Genomic DNA, 25806 nt, shown 5'->3' on the forward strand with positions numbered 1-25806 from the left:
GCAAAAATTCATAACGTATATTTTCCTGGAAAACCTCATAAATAATAAATTGCACAGTTGCTTAATTTTCCGGTTATCAATGGCAAATTGATAAAATACATAAATTACATTGATAACAAGTTCCCATTTTTTGTGCTCTATCACATAAATGTCTGCCAAACTAATTAAATAAAAATAGTGTTAAACAATAATAGACAGTCATTGATTAAATATATATTGTAGGTGATTGATAAAAAAAAAACACTGTCCACAAATTACTTTATTCCACACACACAAACAACCATCGCTCACACTCACCCAAGTGGGACTCAACTATCACATACCAGCGGTTAGTAAATTAAACATTCATAAAATAAATTTTCTCCTTGTCATTTCTGGTTTACAAAGTCATTTGTTGAATTTTCCGTTACAAGAATGAATATGCGCATATGCTCTCTATAGCATTTCCGCCTTTCGTATTTTCACCTGTAACAAATGACAAGTCTACACTTCCGTTAACCGCCTATGAGAGTGTTGACTTGGAGTTTTCAAAAATTTAACCGTTATTTCTATGAAAGTCTCCCTTCGTTTGTTTGTATCTTCGTAGGTTTATACGTTCGGCTACAATACTTTGGGTTTCGGTTTAAATTATTCACCACAAGCAACGATGTCTGTTCGGCTTAGACCTCTGTAAGCAAGTGTATGTATGTGTGTGTGAGGCTTTCGTCGTTTTACTATGTGGGTGTTGAATGGACATTTCCCTATTCGTGCGTGAGTGTGGTAAATAAATGCGTGTGCTTGTCTCCGATAAACAACATGTGGTTGGTGTTGGTCTGTTGCTCGTCGTTCGCTTATTACATTCGTTTGCCAAAAAAAGACCCAAGCATCGTTGTTGACTGCCTTTCAAGTGTGCCATATAAATCCGTCATCTTGTGGTCCTGTGGTATCACTGTTGCTTCAGATTTAAAGCTCTGCACTTCGAATCAGCTGCAAAATATTAGCTCACAGTTAAACTGGAATTTCATAGAAAATAATTTAATTTAACATTTGATAAAAGGGAATATTTGTGAAGAAATTAAAAGATTTCAAGTGATTTTGGTGAACGTGTTAAAGGAAACTGAAATTATTTTATTTTTCAAAAAATTATTGTGTTTTGATTTTATTAAAAAAAAAGAGGTGAGTAAATTTTAAAAATACTAAAAAAATAAGAAAAATAGTATGCTAATTAAAAAAATCGGATTAATAAACAAAATCGATAAAATCTATCATAGGACTTGAGAAAATATGGAAAACTTTGATTTAAAGGAGAATTTTAATTTGAAATTTTTAAATAAAAATACCGAAAAAGCCCTAGCATTTGTTTACTATTTTATGTGTGTGATTGTGTTTTTTGTTTTTGTAAAATTCCGAAACATTTAAAATAGAAAAGCGAAGGAAAAATTTAACGAAAAATTAAAATAGTGCCGTCGGAATCTTTTCAAATTGAAAATCAAAAACATTTAATAACCCTAAGTTATTGGAAAAAGTTTAACTTTTCAAAATATACACTGAAAAAAAGCATGCCCGGTTCCAAAGATTTTGTTTTTACTCTAATGTTTGATTCCTAGCCTAAGAAATCGAGAATTCAAATAAAGATACACTTAAGACACAATTCTCTTTTTTTCTCACGCAGAGAAGGAATATGATCACCTCAAACATGTTTCAAGAGCAAAATGTTATTTTTGTAGGGTGACCATGTAACATGGTTGTCACTAAATGTTATTTTCTCGTCAAATATAACCTGCTTGCCGAACTCAGATACATGATTTCCGAGGAAATAACATGGTTGCGAAAACCATGTTACATGGTCACCACCCAAAAATAACATTTTGCTCTTAAAACATGTTTGAGGTGATCGTATTCCTTCTCTGGGTGCTTCATGTGCTAATAAAGTCCTTTAAAAATGTGTTAATGACAACTTGAATATCCAAATTCAGACTCGACTTCAATTAGAAATTATACTATGTTTTAACCCTTAAATGCACAAGATCACCGATTCCTCCGAAAAAGTATATAATACGCAAAATTGGAAAAAAGGAACATCTACATACCACATTTCAAAAAAAAAAAAAAAAACAACAATAGAAAATTACACTTCCCAAATCCACTTAGCTAGATTTCAACTGTCATTTGTCATATAAAAAAGGAATTTCAAAGCCACTTTTAGTAGATTTCGAGATTAAAAAATTCCAGGGAAATTTCTATTGTTTCGCTCCAGCTTTCCAGGGCATTAAATGCGGAAATTACCGGGAATTTGTTAAGCTCAAAATCTACCCAGCAAAAAACTCGTCGCCAAAAAAGTAATGAAAATGTTCTTTTTGGATCCGGAAGTGGTGCAAAATTGACGCAGAAGCGATGAATTTAACATGGGCTTGTCATAGGACGGAAGTCCTCCATTTCTACAGCCGTTGCACTGAATTTGCATCATTTCTTTAGGTGTGATCCGAATTCAATGTTTTGGATGTAAATTAAAAAAAATTCTGTGATATTTTGTCAAATAAATAATTTTTATAATTTTTTTTTCAATTTTTAATGGATTTTACCGCTTGTCGGAAACGTCTGACCTCAAATATTTTCAAAAATTCACAATTTTTTTCACATTGAATTTAGCATTTTTTCGACAAAATTTAAATCATTTCTACCATTTTATGAATTCTTACTCTGCTTTTAACGTATTTGAAACAAAAAAAGTTAAAAATACCCATTAAAAGTGTGAAAAAACCAAGTTATAAAAAATTTAATTAAAAGAACTTCCTGGGTAGTTAAAATAAAGAACATCACTGAGAGTGCATCTTCTGGAAGTGCTTTTAAAGTGTGCCTTTGGAAGAACTTCCAAATTTTTTTGCTGGGCTACTAAAAGTGGATTTGAAATCCCTTTTTTATACGGGATTTCCCAAAAAAGTGGTTCTTGGAAGTGTTATGTGAATGACTATGGTAGCAAGTAGTAGAAGCAAGTAGACCCAAATTGGGAGAAAATTTTACCAAACAACTACAACAAAATCTTATTTCTATAGAAAATATAAAAATAATAAATTTTCTACATAAATTTTTGTCAAAATTTTATTTCTACAGAAAATTTTGTCAAAATTTTATTTCTATAGAAAATTTTGCCAAAATTTGTCAAAATTTTATTTCTACGGAAAATTTTGTCATAATTTTATTTCTATAGAAAATTTTGTCAAAATTTTATTTTTATAGAAAATTTTGTCAACATTTTATTTCTATCGAAATTTTGTCAAAATTTTATTTCTATAGAAAACTAGCGTAACCCGGCCCGCTTCGCTGCGCCTTCCGAAGCGTATTTGTAGGAACATTTTGCGTTAACTTAGTCAACCATATTCTTCGTGATGAAAACAAATTCGAAACGATTTGAATTCTTTCAAACAAATCGGACTACTTGTTCTTTCGTTTATAGGTACAAATACGGCGGATATGCATATGTAAAATGGTTCGTCTTAAAAAATGTTCTGTATTCAAGTAGTTGGACAAACTTCTACATTTCTTGTGAATTTTAAGTGTGGTATGTCAATGAAAGGTATCATTCTCCTCAAAATATCTGAAAATTAAGCACTTTATTATAATAACATACAAAGAATTACTGTTTCCCATCTAATAAATCGGAAAAAGCAGAAGTAGTAAGTAATTTTACCACATTAACATTTGCTAAAATGTTGGAAAATGATGCACCCTCTGCCAATTTCATGTAAATTTAAGTTCTTTACTAAAAAGAAGTCTGGCAGAAGCCTGTGCAAAAATCATAAAATTCCCATTTACGGACAACCCTCTACTTTCAATTTAAGAAAAAAAAAAAACGGACAAAAGGGAACCCTCTCCCCACCTTCGCTCCACTCTGACCTGATATCCGACTATCACGTACAATATGTTAACATAATTTCATAACTACTCAATGGTCCCTATAAATTCAATCGAAGTAAATCGACAAAGTTTATTTCAATTTTCCCCTTCTCCAACCAGATATCGAAAAATCATATACTAATTTAAAAATCATGTATACATTTAATCACTTCTTCCCACGTTCCCTATAAATTTCAAGTAGATCGGAGATGTTTAAATTTTGCTTATTGTTTTAAAGGGACGTCACTTTCCCCGATACAATATCGACAAACACCGTAGTGAATAGCACCCCTAACCTTCCCTGAAAATTCTTGAAACTTCCCTTCGTTCATAACCTTCCTCCACTGCCTTTGTAAATTTCAAGAAAACTTAAGATTTTTTTTTTTTGCAGTTTTAGAGGAGGTCGGTCCTCCCCGACCAAATATCGAAAAGTGATGTAGCGTATCTTTTGTAAACGTCCCAGAAAATGTCAAGCAAATTATAAGCCTAAAGGGGCGGTCTCTCTTCCGTCCAAATATCACAAAATCAGGTATCAACTATTAATATCGTAATCTCTCCCCAGTCCTCTGTAAATTTCAAGTAACTCGGTAAAGTTTAATTGTTTCTCTGTATGTAGTTACTTAAGAGAAGCGGATGTCTCCCTATGACCTTTTATTTTTATTAAAAAATTAGGAACCTGATATAAATATCATAACCTCACTCATTTTTCCGTAAAATTTCAGTCGGGGGAGTTTAGATTTGTTTTCACTGTACTTAAAAAAAAAGTCGGGCAAAGGGGTGGCCCCCACCCCGACCAAATATCGAAAAATAATGTAGCGGATTTTTGTCTAGATGCCAACCCCAACATTCAATGAAAATTTCAAGCAAATCGCATAATTTTGTTCCAAGTTTCAAAAAGTAGGGCAAGGGGGAGGTCCCCCTCCCCGTCCACATATGAAACCATCAGGTACCCCATATTAATTCCATAACCTCACCGCATGTTCTCTGTAAATCTCAGATAATTTAGAGAATTTTAGTTTTTTCACTGTACTTTAAAAAAAGTTGAACAAAGGGGAGGCGCCCCTCCGCCACCAAATATCGAAATATAAAGTAGCGGATCTTTGTCTAGATACCAAACCCAAACTTCAATGAAAATTTCAAGCAAATCGGTCAACTTTGGTCCAATTTTCAAAAAGTCCGACAAAGGGGAGGTCCCCCTCCGCGACCAGGTGTCAAAAAATGAGGTACCCTATTTTCACCACATGAACGACCCCTACGATCTCTGAAAGTTTCAAGTAAATCGGTTCAGCCGTTTCGGAGCCAACTCGGTACATACAAACAAACAAACAAACAAACAAATAAACAAACATAGATTGAATTTTATATATATAGATTTTGTCAAAATTTTATTTCTATTGAAATTTTGTCAAAATTTTATTTCTATTGAAAATCATCGCAAAATTTTTTTTCTATAAAAAATTTTGTCAAAATTTTATTTCTATCGAAAATGTTGTTATACCCTCCACCTTAGGATGGGGGTATATTAACTTTGTCATTCCGTTTGTAATATATTGACATATTGTTCTAAGTATATATAGAACAGGTCGTGGTGAAATTCTGAGTCGATCTAGCCACGCTCGTCCGTCCTTCCATCTGTCTGTTGAAAACACGCTAACTTTCGAACGAAACTTGGTACGTGGTGTTAATATATGGTCTCTAACAATCATGCAAAAATTGCTCCATATCGGTCCATAAATATATATAGCCCCCATATAAACCGGTCCCCAGATTTGACCTCCGGAGCCTATTGGAGAAGCAAAATTCATCCGATTCGCTTGAAATTTGGTATGTGATGTTAAAATATGGTCTCTAAAAATCATGCATAGTCCATATCGGTCCATAATTTTATATAGCCCCCATATAATTTTATTACAGTTCATAGTAAAAATTTAATATAGTAGTATGTAATGTCGAACATCTTTTCGGAATCTTTCGAACATATCTGGAATATATGTAAAAAAAAACAAAAAAAACTTTTTGGAGTTCGGTCGAAGCAGGGATCGAACCCACGACCCTTGGCATGCAAGTCGGATGTAGCAACCACTGCTCCACGGTGCCAAACTAAATGTTTGTTTCTGTTAAATAAACTTTGTTTATTCGGTTCGTGGGCGCCGCAAGCTATGCTATATTAATATAACTTATATGTATAGTTAGCTATTGATGACAATAACAGCTACGTAGCTCAGTGGATAGTGTGCTGGCTTACAAATTGCATGGTCCGCGGTTCGATTCTCCGTCCAGGCGAAAGGTAAAATTTTAAAAATTTATAAAATCGTATAATTTCTTCTACATTGTTGGTATTACAGGAAAAGGTGTTAAGAACTAAAAACCCTCGTGGATGTGAAAAAGATGTGAGGGAAAATGCAATTAGCAAGAAAACAATGTTTTTTTTTTTTGAGTTTGTCTTTATGAAATTGTTTTTACATCCTGGAAAAGAATAAACGTTTATCACAAAAAGTATATACTTTTCTTCCAAATACACTTCCTTACAGCGAAAAGCAAATGAGAAACGAACTTTGTTTGTCTATAATTTCGTTTGGGAGGAAATTATTATTTTTTTGCGTGTAGATGATAGTATTTCCCTTTTGGAAATATCGACCGATCATGTGCATATAGTGACCCCTTTTTACGATGGTGAAATCGAAATAAGTTTTTTTATTTCTAAACATGTTTTAAATGTCACAAAAAATCTCACTATATTAATAGTGTTCTTCCGAAAAGTATATCGGAAGAGACTGTCTTAGCGATTGTAATAGTTTTTTTTTGTATTACTATTTAAGCAATTTCTAATTTATTCAAATGTCTAAATGTATGCCATATCAAAGCAGATTTCCCTTTGACCGGGGTCCCGGGAAATTCGAAAAAAAAAATCCCGCTTTCCTGGGAATGGAAAAAGTCCGGGAAAAAAAAACGCCTACTAAGTACTAACCAATTTTAAACTCAGTTACCTCGAATATTATTTGGATATTACTATTTTTTGTTAGCAGTTAAATTTCTCTTAATAAGTTGACAGATGTTATCACATTCATTCTTTTCTTTATTTTTACAATGACCTTCAAATTTCCAATTTAAATTATATTTCTAATAATTGAAGAAGTTAATCACCAGACAAATCGTACTCTGCAAGTAGTTCATTTGCTGATAATTAAATTGCCACTAAATAAGCTCATTTAATAAATTTCTTCAGTACAGAACAAAATGGTGAAAATGGGAAAAATAAATGCAAGGTAAACAATTCAAAACCACATTTTATATATATTTAAATTAGGCATTACTAACATCAGGATTTTAACATACGAATATGCACACAATTACCTATATGGCAATGGTATGTATGTATATACATAGATGGAATAATGAGATTTGTAATATAGGTTGTACCGAGTACCAATAGCAGCAATTTTATATAAAGATAGAGAATTAGTAGAAGCCACCAAAAGCATTGAGTCTACTAAAAAAAAAATAAATTTAACTCAATTTTATGAGGAGAATATATTACGTCAAAGAGTTGCTCAAAATCCTGAAAAACAATAAAATGTTTGTGTACCTCACCATAAGTTAGGTTAGGTTATGTGGTAGCCCGATATATCAGGCTCACTAAGACTATTCAGTCCATTGTGATACCACAGTGGTGAACTTCTCATAATAAATCGTTATGTGAATACTGATAGCAATACCAAACGGACATGACTTATATTTCTAGTTTCACAAATGAAACAATTTAATAGTAATATTTGTAGTAAAAAATTCATGTATAGTACATACTATTAAAACAGAACTACTAATTTACTAACTTAAATAAGAAAAACATAAGATAAAAAAAAACAAGTTTATATTTTCTTTATTTTTTGTGTTTTTGTATTAGCGAATGGGGATCCTAAATTAAAATATCATATAATATGAAGGTTAGTAAGTTTGAATCAACAACAACAAAAAGAGAGAATGTGTTTGAGAGAAGAGAAATGTTAGAGGCAGAGTATAAAAGTGTGTAGAGTCTATCCTGTAGACTAAGACACGATTTTTAAGAGAGTTTTAAAGAAATAGTTTCCACAGAGAATTTGTGAGAGAAAGATAAATGTGAGAGGTAGACTATACAAGTTTGTTTGTATAGTCTACAGTGTAGACCAGGGATGATAAAGGATGCTGACGAAAAAGTACTAAAAATGTATTAAAAATGTGAGAGGTGGACTATACAAGTATGTTTGTATAGTCTACAGTGTAGATCATTGATGATAAAGGATGCTGACAAAAAAGTACTAAAAATGTATTAAAAATTTATTTTTCGAAGCCAAAAGGTGCTAAATTACAAAATATCAAATTTAAAGACTATTGTAAAAGTATATGTATATTTAAATCTTATTTTGCATAATTTTATTTCTATAGGAAATTTTGTCAACATTTTATTTCTATAGAAAATTTTGTCAACATTTTATTTCTACTAGCGTAACCCGGCCCGCTTCGCTGCGCCTTCCGAAGCGTATTTGGAGGAACATTTTGCGTTAACTTAGTCAACTATATCCTTCGTGCTGAAAACAAATTCGAAAAGATTTGAATTCTTTTAAACAAATCGGACTACTTGATTTTTCGTTTATAGGTACAAATACGGCGGTAGAGGGTGTACCCTTTCCTCCAAATTTTTTTAATAATGTTCTGTATTCAAGTAGTTGGACAATCTTCTATATTTCTTGTGAATTTTAAGTGTGGTTTGTCAAGGAAAGGTATCCTTTTCCTCAACAAATCTGAAAATTAAGCACTATATTATCCAATAAATCGGAAAAAGCAAACGTAGTAAAAATTTTTACCACATTAACATTTGCTAAAATGTTGGAAAATGATGTACCCTCTACGTTGGCTACCAATTTCATGTATATTTAAGTTCTTTACTAAAAAGAAGTCTGGCAGAAGCCTGTGCAAAAATCATAAAATTATGTACCGAGTTCCAATTTATGGACAACCCTCTACTTTCAATTTAAGAAAAAAAAAACGGACAAAAGGGCACCCTCTCCCCACCTTCGCACCACTCCGACCTGATATCGGACTATCACGTACCCTATGTTAATTTCGCAACTACTCAATGGTCCCTATAAATTCTATCGAAGTAAACCGATAGAATTTACTTCGATAGAATTCCCACGTTCCCTGCAAATTTCAAGTAGATCGGCGATGTTCCCATGTTCCCTGTAAATTTCAAGTAGATCGGCGATGTTTAAATTTTGCTCTATTGTTTTAAAGGGACGTCACTTTCCCCGATACAATATCGACAAACACCGTAGTGAATAGCACCTAACCTTCCCTGAAAATTCTTGAAACTTTCCTTCAAGTGTGGGGCAAGGAAGGTTGCCTCTTCGTTCATAACCTTCCCCCACTGCTTTTGTAAATTTCAAGAAAACTTAATTTTTTTTGCAGTTTTAGAGGAGGAACTCCTCCCCGACCAAATATCGAAAAGTGATGTAGCGTATCTTTTGTAAACGTCCCAGAAAATGTCAAACAAATTATAAGCCTAAAGGGGCGGCCTCTCTTCCGTCCAAATATCACAAAATCAGGTATTAACTATTAACCTCTCCCCAGTCCTCGAGTAACTCGGTAAAGTTTAATTGTTTCTCTGTATGTACTTAAGAGAAGCGGATGTCTCCCTATGCCCTTTTATTTTTATTAAAAAATCAGGAAAGTGATATAAATTTCATAACCCGTTTTTCCGTAAATTTCAGTCGGGGGAGTTTAGTTTTGTTTGTACTTTCAAAAAAAAAAAAAAAAACGGCAAAGGGGAGGTCCCCCTCCCCGACCAAATACCGAAAAATAATGTAGCGGATTTTTGTCTAGATAAAATTTCAAGCAAATCGCATAATTTTGTTCCAAGTTTCAAAAAGTAGGGCAAGGGGGAGGTCCCCCTCCCCATCCACATATGAAATCATGAGGTACCCCATATTAATTCCATAACCTCACCACATGTTTTCTGTAAATCTCAGATAATTTAGAGAATTTTAGTTTTTTCACTGTACTTTAAAAAAGTCGAACAAAGGGGAGGCCCCCCTCCGCCAACAAAATATCGAAATAAAAAGTAGCGGATCTTTGTCTAGATGCCAACCCCAATCTTCAATGAAAATTTCAAGCAAATCGGTCAACTTTGGTCTAATTTTCAAAAAGTCGGACAAAGGGGGGGTTCCTCTCCGCGACCATATGTCAAAAAATGAGGTACCCTATTTTCAGCACATGAGTGCCCCCCACGATCTCTGAAAGTTTCAAGTAAATCGGTTCAGCCGTTTTCGCGCCAACCCGGAACATACAAATAAACAAACAAACAAACAAACAAATAAACAAACATAATTTGAATTTTATATATATAGATAGAAAATTTTGTCAACATTTTATTTCTATAAAAGAAAATTGTCAAAATTTTATTTCTATAGAAAATTTTGTCAAAATATTATTTCTATACGAAATTCTGTCAAAATTTTATTTCCATAGACAATTTTGTGAAAATTTCATTTCTATAGAATATTTTGTAAAAATTTTATTTCTTATTATATTTCATGTTAGCCTGATACCGAAACAGGCAATTGGCGTCCAAATGCATTATATCTAATTATACAATTCTAATTCTAAACTCAATAAGGAGTTAGCATAAAGGGCCCAAAATTGAGTTATCTCTCCCAGCCAGATCTATACTAAAGGCTGTGGAAAGGTTCATTCGCCCGAACCGAAACATGTACAGTCCAGGCGTGTATAGATTTGTATCTGGCGTTTTCTTTTCAATGGCTCTATCAACCATGTTCCTTAATCTATATCTGTCCATAAACCTCGAAAAATAATTGTATAATTAGAAAATTTTATTTCTATAGAAAATTTTGTGAAAATTTTATTTCTATAGAAAATTTTATCAATTAGTTTTTTCTATAGAAAATCTAGGAAAAATTTTATTCTTGTAGAAGATTTTGTCAACATTTTATTTCTATAAAAAATTTTGTGAAAATTTTATTTCTATAGAAAATTTTATCAATTTTTTTTTCTATAGAAAATATAGGAAAAATTATATTCTTGTAGAAAATGTTGTCAACATTTTATTTCTATAGCAAATTTTGTGATAATTTTATTTCTATAGTAAACTTTGGCAACATTTTATTTCTATAGAAAATTTTTTGAAAATTTTATTTCCATAGAAAATTTTGGCAAAATTTTATTTCCATAGAAAATTTTGTCAAAATTTTATTTCTATAGAAAATTTTGTCAAATTTTTTTCTATACAAAATGTTATCAACATTTTATTTCTTTACAAAATTTTGTCAAATTTTTATTTCTATAGAAAATCTTGTCAAAATTTTATTTCTATAGAAAATTTTGTAAAAATTTTATTTCTATAGAAAATTTTGGCAAAATTTTATTTCCATAGAAAATTTTGTGAAAATTTTATTTCTATAGAATATTTTGTGAAAATTTTATTTCTATAGAAAATGTTATCAAAATTTTATTTCTGTACAATATTTTGTCAAATTTTTATTTCTTTACAAAATCAAATATTTATTTCAATAGAATATTTATTAAGATATTTGCAAAATCTGTCAAAATCACGAATTTTACCAATCTACAAAACAGTAAAAAATTTACCATTGTTTGTAGAATTCTTCCAACTGCGTCAAACGGCCTAAGGGCCGGGGCTTGAGATCTTGTAATAAAAACTAAAATATACTCATTTTGGTATATGTTTATTTTTTCCATGCCCGCTATTTACAGTTTTTAGAGTTGAGTTGACATATGTGAAACGTTCAGATTTTAGGTCAGAATAACTCTATATAGAATAATTGTTGACAAAATTTTCTATAGAAATAAAATGTTGACAAAATTTTCGATAGAAATAAAATTTTGACAAAATTTTCTATATAAATAAAATTGTGACAACATTTTCTATAGAAATAGAATTTTGACAAATATTTCTATAAAAATTAAATGTTGAGAAATTTTTTTTATAGAAATAAAATTTTGACAACAATTTCTATAGAAATACAATTTTGACAAAATTTTCAATAGAAAAAAATTGACATAATTTTCTATATATAAATAAAAATTTGACAAAATTTTCTATAAAAATCAAATGTCGACAAAATTTTCTACAGAAATAAAATTTTGACAAAATTTTCAATAGAAAAAAATTGACATAATTTTCTATATATAAATAAAAATTTGATAAAATTTTCTATAAAAATCAAATGTCGACAAAATTTTTTATAGAAATAATATGGTGAGAAAACTTTCTATAGAAATAAAATTTTGATAAAATTTTCTATAGAAATAAAATTTTGTCAAAATTATTTACAGAAATAAAATTTTGACAAAATTTTCTATAGAAATAAAATTTTGACAAAATTTTCTATAGAAATAAAATTTTGACAAAATTTTCTATAGAAATAAAATTTTGACAAAATTTTCTATAGGAATTAATAGAAATAAATTTTTAAACCATTTGTTTTAGAAATAGAATTTTCTATAAAAATCAAATGTTGACAAAATTTTTTATAGAAATAAAATGTTGAGAAAATTTTCTATAGAAAGAAAATTTTGGCAAAATTTTCTATAGAAATGAAATTTTGACAAAATTTTCTATAGAAATAAAATTTTGACAAATTTTTCTATAGAAATGAAATTTTGGCAAAATTTTCTATTGAAATTAAATTTTGACAAAATTTTCTATTGAAATAAAATTTTGACAAAATTTTCTACAGAAATAAAATTTTGACAAAATTTTCTATAGAAATAAAAATTTGATAAAAATAATAAAAGTATTTACAAAATTTTCAATAGAAAAAAAAAAAAACAAGTATGTATGGCCGTAAGTTCAGCCAGGCCGAATCTTATGTACCCTCCACCATAGATAGCGTAGAAACTTTTACGAAAGACTGTCATCCACAATCGAATTACGTGGGTTGTGATATCTTAAATCGTTTTCTAAATTGTCAGTTAGTCCATACGTGGCATATATTAGACAAAAAAGGTATGTGTAGGTAAGTCTACAAATCATTACGAATCGATATGGACTTTTGCACGGTACGTAGGGAGCCAGAGTTGAAATGTGGGGGTCGCTTATATGGGGGCTATATACAATTACGAACTTGATATGCACCAATTTTTGTGTGATTGGGGCTCGATTTATATGAGAGTTATATATAACTAAAGACCGATATGGCCCTAGCTAGGCATGGTTTTTAACTGCCATATACTAGCACAATGTACCAAATTTCAACTGACTCGGGTGAAATTTGCTCCTCCAAGAGGCTCAAAAACCAAATCTCGGGATCGGTATATATTGGAGCTAAATATGATTATGGACTGATATGGACCACTTTTGGCACGGTTGTTAAATATCATATACTGCCACCACGTACCAAATTTCAACCAGATCGGATGCATTTTCCTTCTCCAAAAGGCACCGGAGGTCAAGTCTGGGGATCGGTTTTTATGGGGGTTACATATAATTATGGACTGATATGAACCAATTCCTGTATGGTTGTTGGATACCATATACTAACATCACGTACCAAATATCAACTGAATCAGATGCATTTTGGTCTTCCAAGAGGCTCCGGAGATCAAATCTGGTGATCGGTTTATATGGGGGCTATATATAATTATGGATCGATGTGGACCAATTTTTGCATGGTTGTTAGAGACCGTATACTAACACCATGTCCCAAATTTCAGCCAGATCGGATGAAATTTGCTTTTCTTAGGGGCTCCAAAAGCCAAATCTGAGGATCGGTTTATATGGGGGCTATATATAATTATGGACCGATGTGGACCAATTTTTGCATGGTTGTTAGAGATCATATACTAACACCATGTACCGGATCGGATGAAATTTGCTTCTCTTAGAGGATTCGCAAGCCAAATTTTCGGGTCCGTTTATATGGGGGCTATACGTAAAAGTGGACCGATATGGCCCATTTGCAATACCCTCCGACCTACATCAATAACGACTACTTGTGCAAAGGTTCAAGTCTCTAGCTTGTTTCGTTCGGAAGTTAGCGTGATTTCAACAGACGGACGGACGGAGGGACACGCTCAGATCGACTCACAATTTCACCACGACCCAGAATATATATATTTTATGGGGTCATAGAGCAATATTTCGATGTGTTACAAATGGAATGACATCTTATGGTGGAGGGTATAAAAAAAGTGAGAAAATATATAGGTTTCGTAGAAAAATATCTTTGCATTATTAACTTTTTATTTTTTATTTGTTATATGTTTACTGACTTCATATTGCTTTAGTTTAACATAAAATTCGGTTTATTCTAATGTAGTGCCATGATTTTTTGTTAACCACATTTTGGGCCAATGTAAACCTATTTAATTCTAACCTAGTTTTCTTCAAAACAGAGTTGAATACTATTAAGCTACTTCATATGAATGTAGTGTTTGAACAAATGTGTTGATTTTGTTAATGTGGTTAATGTACTAGGAATTCTTCTAAAAAATAACCGAAATTATAATTACACAAAGAATCTCGAATGTTTTTTTTTTGGCATTTAATATTTTCCAAAAATTGGGTTAAAGGAAAGTGAATAGCATAAATCGCTTATAAAGCAAATTTTCAATGGAAATCATTTATGAAACGAAATGTGATATTTGCATATAATACATATGGCTAAAAGAAATTTGGTTACGTAGTTTGTTTCAAAGGATTTTTAAAATTCCAGATACAAAACCAATTATGTGTTCCTTTTTTTGTAATTTTTTTTACTATTTCATTTTTCGAATATTGAAAAGAGAGGTTTGATGTTGGAGGAAAAAGCTTAGATCGAAACATCATAGAAGAAGCTTATTTAAATTTGTCTGTGGGAAACTGCATAATTATAGACACACAAAAAAAAGTGAGAGCTGATTTATGAGAGAGCAAATTGGAAGGGGTTTTATTTTTGTGCCATAGTTCAACACGTTCTGTTAGATATATTACTAATTATAATGAACATTAACGAGATTTGTAATTAAAAGAATTTAAATTTTTTCTAATGTAATGATGATTATTTTGTTTTATTTTTTACAAAATGTATCTTTTTATGGGTTTCAGCTTGAACCCTGTTTGCCATTTGGTTATGATGTGAAAATATTTAAATGCCTTGAATGTATCTGACTTTTACACAAAAAAGTAAACGAAAGCAAATCGGAAACAATCGTCCATAATTTCCACTTCTTCGAGTTTTCAACTTGAACCCTGTTTGCCTTTCTGCTGCGTTGTGAAATATCTAAATACATTGAGTGCATTTGGTTTTTACTTAAAAAAAAAACGCCAAATTAAAGGGATTTTTTGGTGAAAAACATGGCACATATCGTGCAGGAAAAAATTTAGTTTTGAATCCTCGCATCACTTAATTTTTAGGCATTTTTACTATGCCATGATAATTTAATTCTTCAATGCCCCCTTTTTTCTGCCAGCTGATTAAATTATCGAGGTTTATGATACAGAAGCAAGACAACGAAACAAGCATAATAACTACGTCAAAATCTAGTATAGATGCTAATTTTTATTTTTATCGATTTTTTTAATTTAAGAGAAATGTTAGTCATATGTGATGAGGCTCTTCAATCATCACCATAATCCACTCTTTGTGACTCGAGCTTAGGCTACTCGTAAATCTAGCACTCATTAACATAGTTTTGTTGTTGTTGGTATTTTCGAGTTTTTCAGGAAATAATCATACTCCAAACGGGGGTTTGGATAGAGTTGAAAACGCTGTGTCAGCCCCAGACCGTAGAGCCGACCGCAATGAGGACTAACTGACATAGTTTTTTTTGTTACTGTTGTTCTGCTGTTATTGTCTCTTCCCACAAGAGTAACGTCAAATATTTTTATGTCTATGATGTTTCCCACTCTCTTTGATTTGCTTGCTCTTATGTTTATAACTACACGCAGAGAAGAAACATGATTGTCACAATCATATTCGAAGAGCAAAATAATATGATAGGAGCTATTTTTGCGGCGACCATGTAACATTTTAACCTGCAACCATGTTGGCTCAGTGAACATGGTTCTAAGAAAAATATAATTGTCCTCATCTAAAATGTTATTATATTGATAAAAAGAATTTTGTTTGAATGAAAAGACAATGGTCACAATTTAAAATGTTATGGTATTCATTAAAAATGTTTTTCTCCTAGTTAAAAGAACATGGTCACAACCTAAAATGTTTTGATCTTTATGAAAAAACTTTTTTCATCGTCGAAAAAAGGACGCCACTTGAGAAAAGAAACACACAAAATTAATTTTATTTATTGGTTTTTATTTATTTATAAACTAATTCATTGTTTATTTGTATTTATAATGCCGTTCAAGCAAACATCATATATTTTTACACACTCTATTTTATTTCAATCTCAACAATAAGTAATTATTCCATATTTACATCGTGCTCATCAAATGTACAAACGCAGTCATCATATAACTGCAAATAAAAATAAATGATACCATATAGCAAAATGCAGTACAAAAAACAGGTACATTTTTTCAATTACACTTTCCTTTTTTTGTGGTCACATAAAACCACGTGCCACTTAAATAAATTAACACAAAACACAAAAAATCCGTATTCTTCGTCCATTCCAAGAAACAATCAATACACGACTGACGCGCAAAATGAAAATCGTGTGTACCTGGTCAATGTTTTTATAAAATTCTTTTCGCTGCAAAAAAGTTAAAAAATTAAATGTTCACGAAAAAAATGTAAATGGTCTTTATGGCCATGTAATGGTTCTAGACATGTCTATACTCAACCTATAAAAATACTTTTTTCCCTGTAAAAAAGTAAAAAAATGGAATGGTCTGGAACATGATTTTCCCGACCATTTAATGGTTTCAAATTCTATTATTTAAATGATAAAACATGTTTGCGGTATTTGAGAACCATTCAAATGCTTATTGCCACCATACATTTTTCTCCGCTCGAAAACTATTTTTACAAAGACAATTACATGCTCTAGATAAGCATTAAATGGATGCGGCAACCATGTCCAAACATGGTTTTTCTGTGCGTGTAGGCGTTCAATTGTTCATAAACACTTGTTCTTCACTCAGAGCTGTCTTTTCCCCATGACGTTGGTGTTCTTTCAACATTTTAACCTTCAGCTGATCGAATAAGGACATTATATCTCTGCTTTCTATCAATACAATGAAAGTCTCATACTAGTCTGGGAGTCTGCACAACAATCGGGATCAGAGATGGTCTGTCATAAACTGTAAAGTATTCGACATACATTTACGACGTATTTTATCATACGTCAAAAAAGTCGTAAACCTTCGTAAAATACTTAGTTTTTGGCAATTTTTAATGCCACTTCCTTATAGAAAAAAAGAAAGAAATTTCTAAAATCGGCCAAAGTCGAGTATATTGATACAAAGTATATTCATACAAAGGCAAACTCTGTGTAAAATTTTATAAGTCTACTAGTGCTAGTTTGATTTCACATAACCATATGAAAATCGGTTTTATATATATAAATATAAATCGACATGTTTGGTATTTTGTATGCTATGTTGCAGCTAAATCCGATTGTATTTGATAAATTTTCGCCACAACAATTTTCAGATTCAGATGTGCCACTTTCTGTGGAGCCACCGTGGTGCAATGGTTAGCATGTCCGCCTTGCATACACAAGGTCGTGGGTTCGATTCCTGCTTCGACCGAACACCAAAAAGTTTTTCAGCGGTGGATTATCCCATCTCAGTAATGCTGGTGACATTTCTGAAGGTTTCAAAGCTTCTCTAAGTTTCAAAGCTTCACACTGTAATGTGGAACGCCGTTCGGACTCGGCTATAAAAAGTAGGTCCTTTGTCATTGAGCTTAACATGGAATAGTGCAGCACTCAGTGATGAGAGAGAAGTTCACCAATGTGGTATCACAATGGACTGAATAGTCTAAGTGAGCCTGATACATCGGGCTGCCACCTAATCTAACCATCTAATCTTTCTGTGGACAAATTGCAAATTACTTTTGAGTAAAGGTTTCAAAATATTATTATAAAAAAATTTAAAACTCTTCATTTGGCATTTTCGTAGTTTGAAATCAAATCTAAGGACCCTGAATTTTTTTTTTTGACATTTACTACGTTTTTTTCTTACTTTTTATACAGGTATATGACGTTTTCGACGTTTACAATTGTTTGGCAGTAGAAAACCCAATAAATTGCTACACGGACCATCTCTGATCGGGATAGACACATTGAAATCCTTCAATGAATCATCCAAAGCGTTGAATTCATTAAATTGTTGTTGGTATTAAATGGAATCTTGGATTACAAAAATTACATTTCTAGCGTGGCTTTTTGCTAAATCGAGGTGACTTCTAGGCCGATCTACATTTCATGTAAAGGCAGATAAAGTTTGAAGACGTATAAACCAACGTATAAACCGATCTACCGATTTTTTCTATAGTCCCAGGGGCCCTAATTTGCATTCCATGTATATGTATTTCGGTATTATTATAGTTTTAGACATCGCTGTTAGTAACATACCATCCAAATTAGAATGTATTAATGAGATATGTACAAATGTTAATATCAGAGAGTACATGCTCTCAGAGCATAAACTAAGAAAATGGCTGAGATTACTTATTATATCAATGCAGATACGTAAAAGACAAACTTCGGTCATTATTTGGATATTATACCTGCAAATTTGAATATAGATTTTCCAAATTAAAATTTACCACCAAAGTGTAACAACGATAACACAGCTTTTTGGTCAAGCAAAGATCATACAGATTAAGTCATTGCAAAACTAAAATTCTAAAGGTCTCTGCCAACATAATGCTGTGAATTTTGCTTGAAAGTGTCTCTCAAATGTCTTGACGTTTGCATTGATTAATATGACATTGAAAAAATTAATAAAATCTCATGAAAGAAAATTAAAATAAAAATGTATGTGAGTGAAAGTGAATATTTATTGGGGTGAATATTCTTGAGCATGTGGCCTTTTCTTGATTAGAGCTGTTTTGATATAAAAACTGACAGAAAAGGAAAATTTCTTCTCATAGGCCTCTACATCTTGACATTTGTTCATTCAATTTCAGAAAATTAGTCTTGCTCTTATTAAATATATTCTCTTTGGGTAAATTAAAGAAAGCTAAAATTGCAAAACTAACAAGTATATACGGCCGTAAGTTCGGCCAGGCTAAATCTTATGTAAACTCCACCATGGATTGCATAGAAACTTCTACTAAAGACTGCCATCCACAATCGAATTACTAGGATTGCGGTAACACTTGCCGATGGCAAGGTATCTTAAAACTTCTTAACACCGTCTTCTAACTTGTAAGCTAGTCCATACGGGGTATATATTAAACAAAAAAGGCCGATTAAATACGTATATAATTCAGTTTGACAAAATTTTCTATAGAAATAAAATTTTGACAAATTTTTCTATAGAAATAAAATTTTGACAAAATTTTCTATAGAACTAAAATTTTGACAACATTTTTTATAGAAATAAAAATTTGACAAAATTTTCTATAGAAATAAAATTTTGACAAAATTTTCTATAGAAATAAAAATTTGACAAAATTTTCTATAGAGATAAAGTTTTGACAAAATGTTTTATAGAAATAAAATTTTGATAAAATTTTCTATAGAAATAAAATTTTGGTAGGTTATTTTTGGCGATATGGACCAATTTTTGTGTGATTGGCGATCGGCTAAATATAACTATAGACCGATATGGACCAATTTGTATATGGCTGTTAGCGGCCTTATACCAGCGCAATGTACCAAATTTCAACCGAATCGGATGAATTTTACTCCTTCAAGAGGTTCCGGAGGTCAAATCTGGGTGTCGGTTTATATGGGGGCTATATATAATTATGGACCTGTATGGACTATTTTTTGCATGGTTGTTAGAGACCATATACTAACAGCACGTGCCAAATTTCAACCGGATCGGATGAATTTTACTCCTCCAAGAGGCTCCGGAGGCCAAATCTGGGGGTCGGTTTATATGGGGGCTATACATAATTATGGACCGATATAAATAAATATTTGCATGGTTGTTAGATACCATATACTAACACCATGTACCAAATTTCAACCGCATCGGATGAATTTTACTCCCCCAAGAGGTTCCGGAGGTCAAATCTGGGGATCGGTTTATATGGGGGCTATATATAATTATGGACCGATATGGGCCAATTTTTGCGTGATTATTAAAGACCATATACTAACACCATATACCAAATTTCAACCGGATCGGATGAAATTTACTCCTCCAAGAGGATCCGGAGGTCAAATCTAGGGGGCGGCTGTTAGCGGCCTAAAGACTGTCATCCACAATCGAATTACTTGGGTTGCGGTATCACTTGCCGATGGCAAAGTATCTTAAACTTCTTAACACCGTCTTCTAAATTGTAACCTAGTCCATACGGGGTATATATTAAACAAAAAAAGGCCGATTAAATACGTATATAATTCAGTTTGACAAAATTTTCTATAGAAATAAAATTTTGACAAAATTTTCTATAGAAATAAAAATTTGACATAATTTTCTATAGAAATAAAATTTTGACAAAATTTTCTATGGAAATAAATTTTTTCAAAAATTTCTTTAGAAATAAAATTTTGTCAAAAATTTTTTTAGAAATAAAATTTTGATAAAATTTTCTATAAAAATAAAATTATGATAAAATTTTTGGCAATACGGACCAATTTTTGTGTGATTGGCGATCGGATAAATATAACTATAGACCGATATGGACCAATTTTTATATGGCTATTAGCGGCCTTATACCAGCGCAATGTACCAAATTTCAACCGAATCGGATGAATTTTGCTCCTCCAAGAGGTTCCGGAGGTCAAATCTGGGGGTCGGTTTATATGGGGGCTATATAGAATTATGGACCGGTATGGACTATTTTTTGCATGGTTATTAGAGACCATATACTAACACCACGTGCTAAATTTCAACCGGATCGGATGAATTTTACTCCTCCAAGAGGCTCCGGAGGCCAAATCTGGGGGTCGGTTTATATGGGGGTTATACATAATTATGGACCGATATAAATAAATATTTGCATGATTGTTACATACCATATACTAACACCATGTACCAAATTTCAACGGCATCGGATGAATTTTACTCCCCCAAGAGGTTCCGGAGGTCAAATCTGGGGATCGGTTTATATGGGGGCTATATATAATTATGGACCGATATGGGCCAATTTTTGCGTGATTATTAGAGACCATATACTAACACCATATACCAAATTTCAACCGAATCGGATGAGTTTTACTCCTCCAAGAGGTTCCGGAGGTCAAATCTGGGGATTGGTTTATATGGGGGCTATATATAATTATGGACCGATATGGACCAGTTTTTGCATGGTTATTAGAGACCATATACTAAAACCACGTACCAAATTTCAACCGGATCGGATGAGTTTTACGCCTCCAAGAGGTTCCGGAGGGCAAATCTGGGAATCGGTTTATATGGGGGCTATACATAATTATGGACCGATATGGACCAGTTTTTGCATGGTTGTTAGATACCATATACTAACACCACGTACCAAATTTCAACCGGATCGGATGAATTTTACTCCTCCAAGAGGTTCCGGAGGTCAAATCTGGGCATCGGTTCATATGTTGCCTATATATAATTATGGATCGATATGGACCAATTTGTGCATGACTGTTAGCGGTCTTATACCAGCGCAATGTATAAAATTTCAACCGGATCGGATGAATTTTACTCCTCCAAGAGGTTCCGGAGGTCAAATCTGGGATTTGGTTTATATGGGAGCTATTCGTAAAAGTGGTCCGATATGGCCCATTTGCAATACCATCCGACCTACATCAATAACAACTACTTATGTCAAGTATCAAGTCCATAGCTTGTTTTGTTCGGAAGTTAGCGTGATTTCGACAGACGGACGGACGGACATGCTTAGATCGACAGAGAATTTCACCACGAGCCAGAATATATATACTTTATGGGGTCTTAGAGCAATATTTCGATGTGTTACAATCGCAATGACAAAGTTAATATACTCCCATCCTATGGTGGAGGGTATAAAAAGTTAATTGTTTAATTTTAGCTTATCAACAGATTCTACTCTCTTTACATACGTTTATTTATTAACTTAATTTGTAATATTGACATACTATACAAGAAATTCTCTTTCATAATAATTACATGAAATGTAACATACGACATATTGGATGAATATATGAATCCAAGGATGTTATGTAGATTGTTTGTATTTAATTAACACCTGATTACATTTTTAATTTTAATTGGCTAAAAGCCGCATTAACCAAAATTTCCGAGAATTTGGGAATAAGAGAATGCCTATAGTTTATGTAGAGTGTACACAATTGTGCAACCACACCATGTATTTTATGGATATTTTGTGGGTGTTTAAGTCCCTTTGTTATGGATCATTAAGAAAAGAAAATTAATCACATTACTGCAATGAATACAATCATCGGTATAACCACTAATGTTAATGTTTTTTTTTCTTTAGAAATGTTTTTGTTTATTGGAAATAAGGTTTTGACAAAATTTTCTATAGAAATAATATTTCGGCAAAATTTTCTATAGAAATAAAATTTTGGCAAATATTTCTATAGGAATCAAAATTTGAAAAAAAATTCTATAGAAATAAAATTTTGACAACAATTTCTATAGAAATAAAATTTTGACAAAATTTTCTATGAATTTTGATACTATACATTGTGAGTAAAATCTGCCTTTTTGTAGAATTGGTAACTTGCCCTAAAATTGATTTAAAATTTTGTTGTCCCTTCTCAACTGAAGATTTTCTATAACAGGATATTAGGCTTCTAATCCATTGTAGAGGTTATATGCGAATTCCAAAGACAGGAATATTGCAAGAATATTTTCCCAAATAATAGCTTGTTTTGTAATTGTATTAAATTTATTAACTGTAGATGATTCATAATTTTCTTATCATCTTTCAGTAGTATTTATTGTTAAATTTTTATTCATAATATCACTTCTGGCATAAATTACGGTCAACGTTTGTTTTGGTTTCTTATTGATTGAATGAGTACACTTTAGTTAGTTAGTTGCTAATCTATGATTTTCTTAATTCAATCCGCCAATGCATAGGATTTTCATATTTATCCTTTAGATGAACTGGCATATTTAACATGTTTATTTTTGTTGTCTCTTTGCAATAATATTTTTCCTAGCGATATTCTTTTTAATGAATATGCAAATTTAATTAAAACCTTCGACAAGACAGAAACAAATAAGGCGAATGCCATTTGAAATGAAGAAAAACTCGTAGATATGCTATGGCTATAGATGAGGCAAGAAAGAGAGAGAAAATAACGCTAACAAGCAACGCGAATGACATTTGAATTCATGAAAAACTCGTAGATATGCTATGTCTATAGATGATTCAAAGAGAGAGAGAGAGCGAGAGAAAGAAAATTCGAAGCAAGAGAGCATAATTAAAATAGAAAACGGAACTACTCGTATTGTAGATTTCTCTATGATAATACTCATACATAGATGGGGATATTTATAGGAGTTGAGTTTTACACAAATCTTTTGTAAATCTAAAAAAAGGAGGGATAAGCAACTTCCATAAATACATTTAAAATAATTATGGATTTTAGAAACCTTTCAAGAAAATAAAATTATTTTGTGAAACATTTCTCTATGCAATCCTTTTAATTGAGGCAATTCAATTTGTGGTTGATAGACAAATACCAATTTCATTAAAATGGGATAATTTAAAACTTTGTTTATTTGTTTTTACTTTAAAATCCCTTTTGTCATAATAAGCTAATGACATTTGTGATTTTTAATGCATAATATTTTTTTGGTGTATGTAGCCTTCAATAAGGGCTATAAGCAATATTTAAAAAAACAAATAGTATCTAATTTAAGGGAAGGTCGCCAATAAAATTTCAAGAAAAATCGTCACTTTTTTCAGAATAAATCATCATATTTTTCTGTTAGAAATAAAACAAACGTATTCATTTCATATAAAATACATAAAACTAATATTCACAACTATACATTTCAATAAAAAAGAACATAACGATTTCAGTTTTGTATAAATATAAATAAATATAATTTTTCCAAAATTTTATTTATATAGAAAATACTGTCAAAATTTTGTTTCCAAAGAAAATTTTGTCCAAAATTTATTTCTATCTTGTCAAAATTTTATTTCTATAGAAAATTTTGTTAAAATTTTATTTCTATAGAAATGTTTGTCAAAATTTTATTTCTATAGAAATTTTTATCAAAATTTTAATTCTTTAGAAAATTTTGTCAAAATTTTATTTCTATAGAAAAGTTTTTTTATATAGAAATGTTTTTTAAAATTTTATATCTAGAAAATTTTTTTATAATTTTTTTTCTAAATTTTATTTCTAGAGAAAATTTTTTTCAAAATTTTATTTCTATAGAAAAATTTTCGAAAATTTTATTTCTATGGAAAATTTTGTCGATGTTTTAATTCTAAAGAAAATTTTATTTCTACAGCAAAATTTTCCAAAATTTTATTTCTATAGAAAATTTTGTCAAAATTTTACTTCTATAAAAAAGTTTGTCAAAATTTTATTTCTATAAAAAATTTGTCATCAATTTATTTCTATAGACAATTTTGTTAACATTTTATTGCTATAGAAAATTTTGTCAAAATTTTATTTCTTTAGAAAATTTTTATCTATAAAATTTTTTATATTTTTTTTTTCTAAATTTTATTTCCAGAGAAAATATTTTTCATAATTTTATTTCTATAGAAAATTTTTCCAAAATTTTATTTTTATATTTTGTATAATTTTAATTTTATAATTGTATAATTTTTATAGAAAATTTTTCCCAAATTTTATTTCTATAGATAATTTTGTCGAAGTTTTAATTCTAATAGATATAAATAAAATTTCTATAGGAAAATTTTCGAAAATTTTTTTTCTATAGAAAATTTTGTCAAAATTTTATTTCTTTAGAAAATTTTTATCTATAAAATTTTTTATATTTTTTTCTAAATTTTATTTCTATAGAAAATTTTTCCAAAATTTTATTTCTATAGAAATTTTTGTCGAAGTTTTAATTCTATAGAAAATTTTATTTCCATAGGAACATTTTCTAAAATTGTATTTCTATAGTAAATTTTATCAAAATTTTGTTTCTATAGAAAATTTTGTGAAAATTTTAATTCGTTAGAAAATTTTGTCAAAATTTTATTTCTATAGAAAAGTTTATTTATATAGAAATGTTTTTCAAAATTTTATATCTAAAATTTTTATACCCTTAACCACATAGTGGTCAGGGTATAATAAGTTTGATCGGCCAAAAAATGTGCCTACCAGAAATATTGATTTTAGACCCCATAAAATATATACCGATCGACTCAGAATCACATCCTGAGTCGATCTAGCGCTTGGTGTCCGTCCGTCCGTCTGTCCATGTATTTGTTGTTCACATGATTCCGGTCGCAATTATTAACCGATTTTGATGAAATTTGGTACAGGGAGTTTTTTGGGCACAAGGACGAACGCTATTGAATTTGGAAGAAATCGGATCAAATTTAGATATAGCTCCCATATATATGTATCGCCCGATATCGACAAATGGGGTCACGTTGCGCGTTTTTTCAGACGAATCGTCACCAAATTTGGCAAAAGGTAATTTTTTCCATCGCCCTTCAAGTCTGCAAAAGTCCATCCAAATCGGTTCAGATTTAGATATAGCTCTCATATATATGTATCGCCCGATTTTCCCAAATTTGGCCACAAAACCTTTATTTATCAACCGATCTTACTCAAAGTTGGCTAAATATAATCTTCTATAGCACTAACTATATGTGCAAAAAAATCATTGAAATCGGTTCAGATTTAGCTATAGCTCCCATATATATGTATAGCCCGATTGTCCCA

The 25806-nt window shown here is 31.0% G+C and overlaps 1 protein-coding gene across 2 annotated transcripts in view; it reads left to right on the forward strand.

Moving 5' to 3' along the window:
- Window positions 1-772: 772 nt before the first annotated feature.
- The window catches only part of Dh31 (diuretic hormone class 2), a 93147-nt gene continuing 68113 nt past the window's right edge, over window positions 773-25806 (forward strand). The window contains exon 1 of one of the 2 annotated variants that reach the window (XM_075293781.1): window positions 773-1155. The gene's annotated coding sequence lies outside the window, so the exon portion shown is untranslated. The remainder of the gene's footprint in view (window positions 1156-25806) is intronic. The other variant, XM_075293782.1, reaches the window with a different exon arrangement.

This window comes from Haematobia irritans, chromosome 2 (genome assembly GCF_050003625.1).
Source record: "Haematobia irritans isolate KBUSLIRL chromosome 2, ASM5000362v1, whole genome shotgun sequence".
NCBI classification, from domain to species: Eukaryota; Metazoa; Arthropoda; class Insecta; order Diptera; family Muscidae; genus Haematobia; species Haematobia irritans.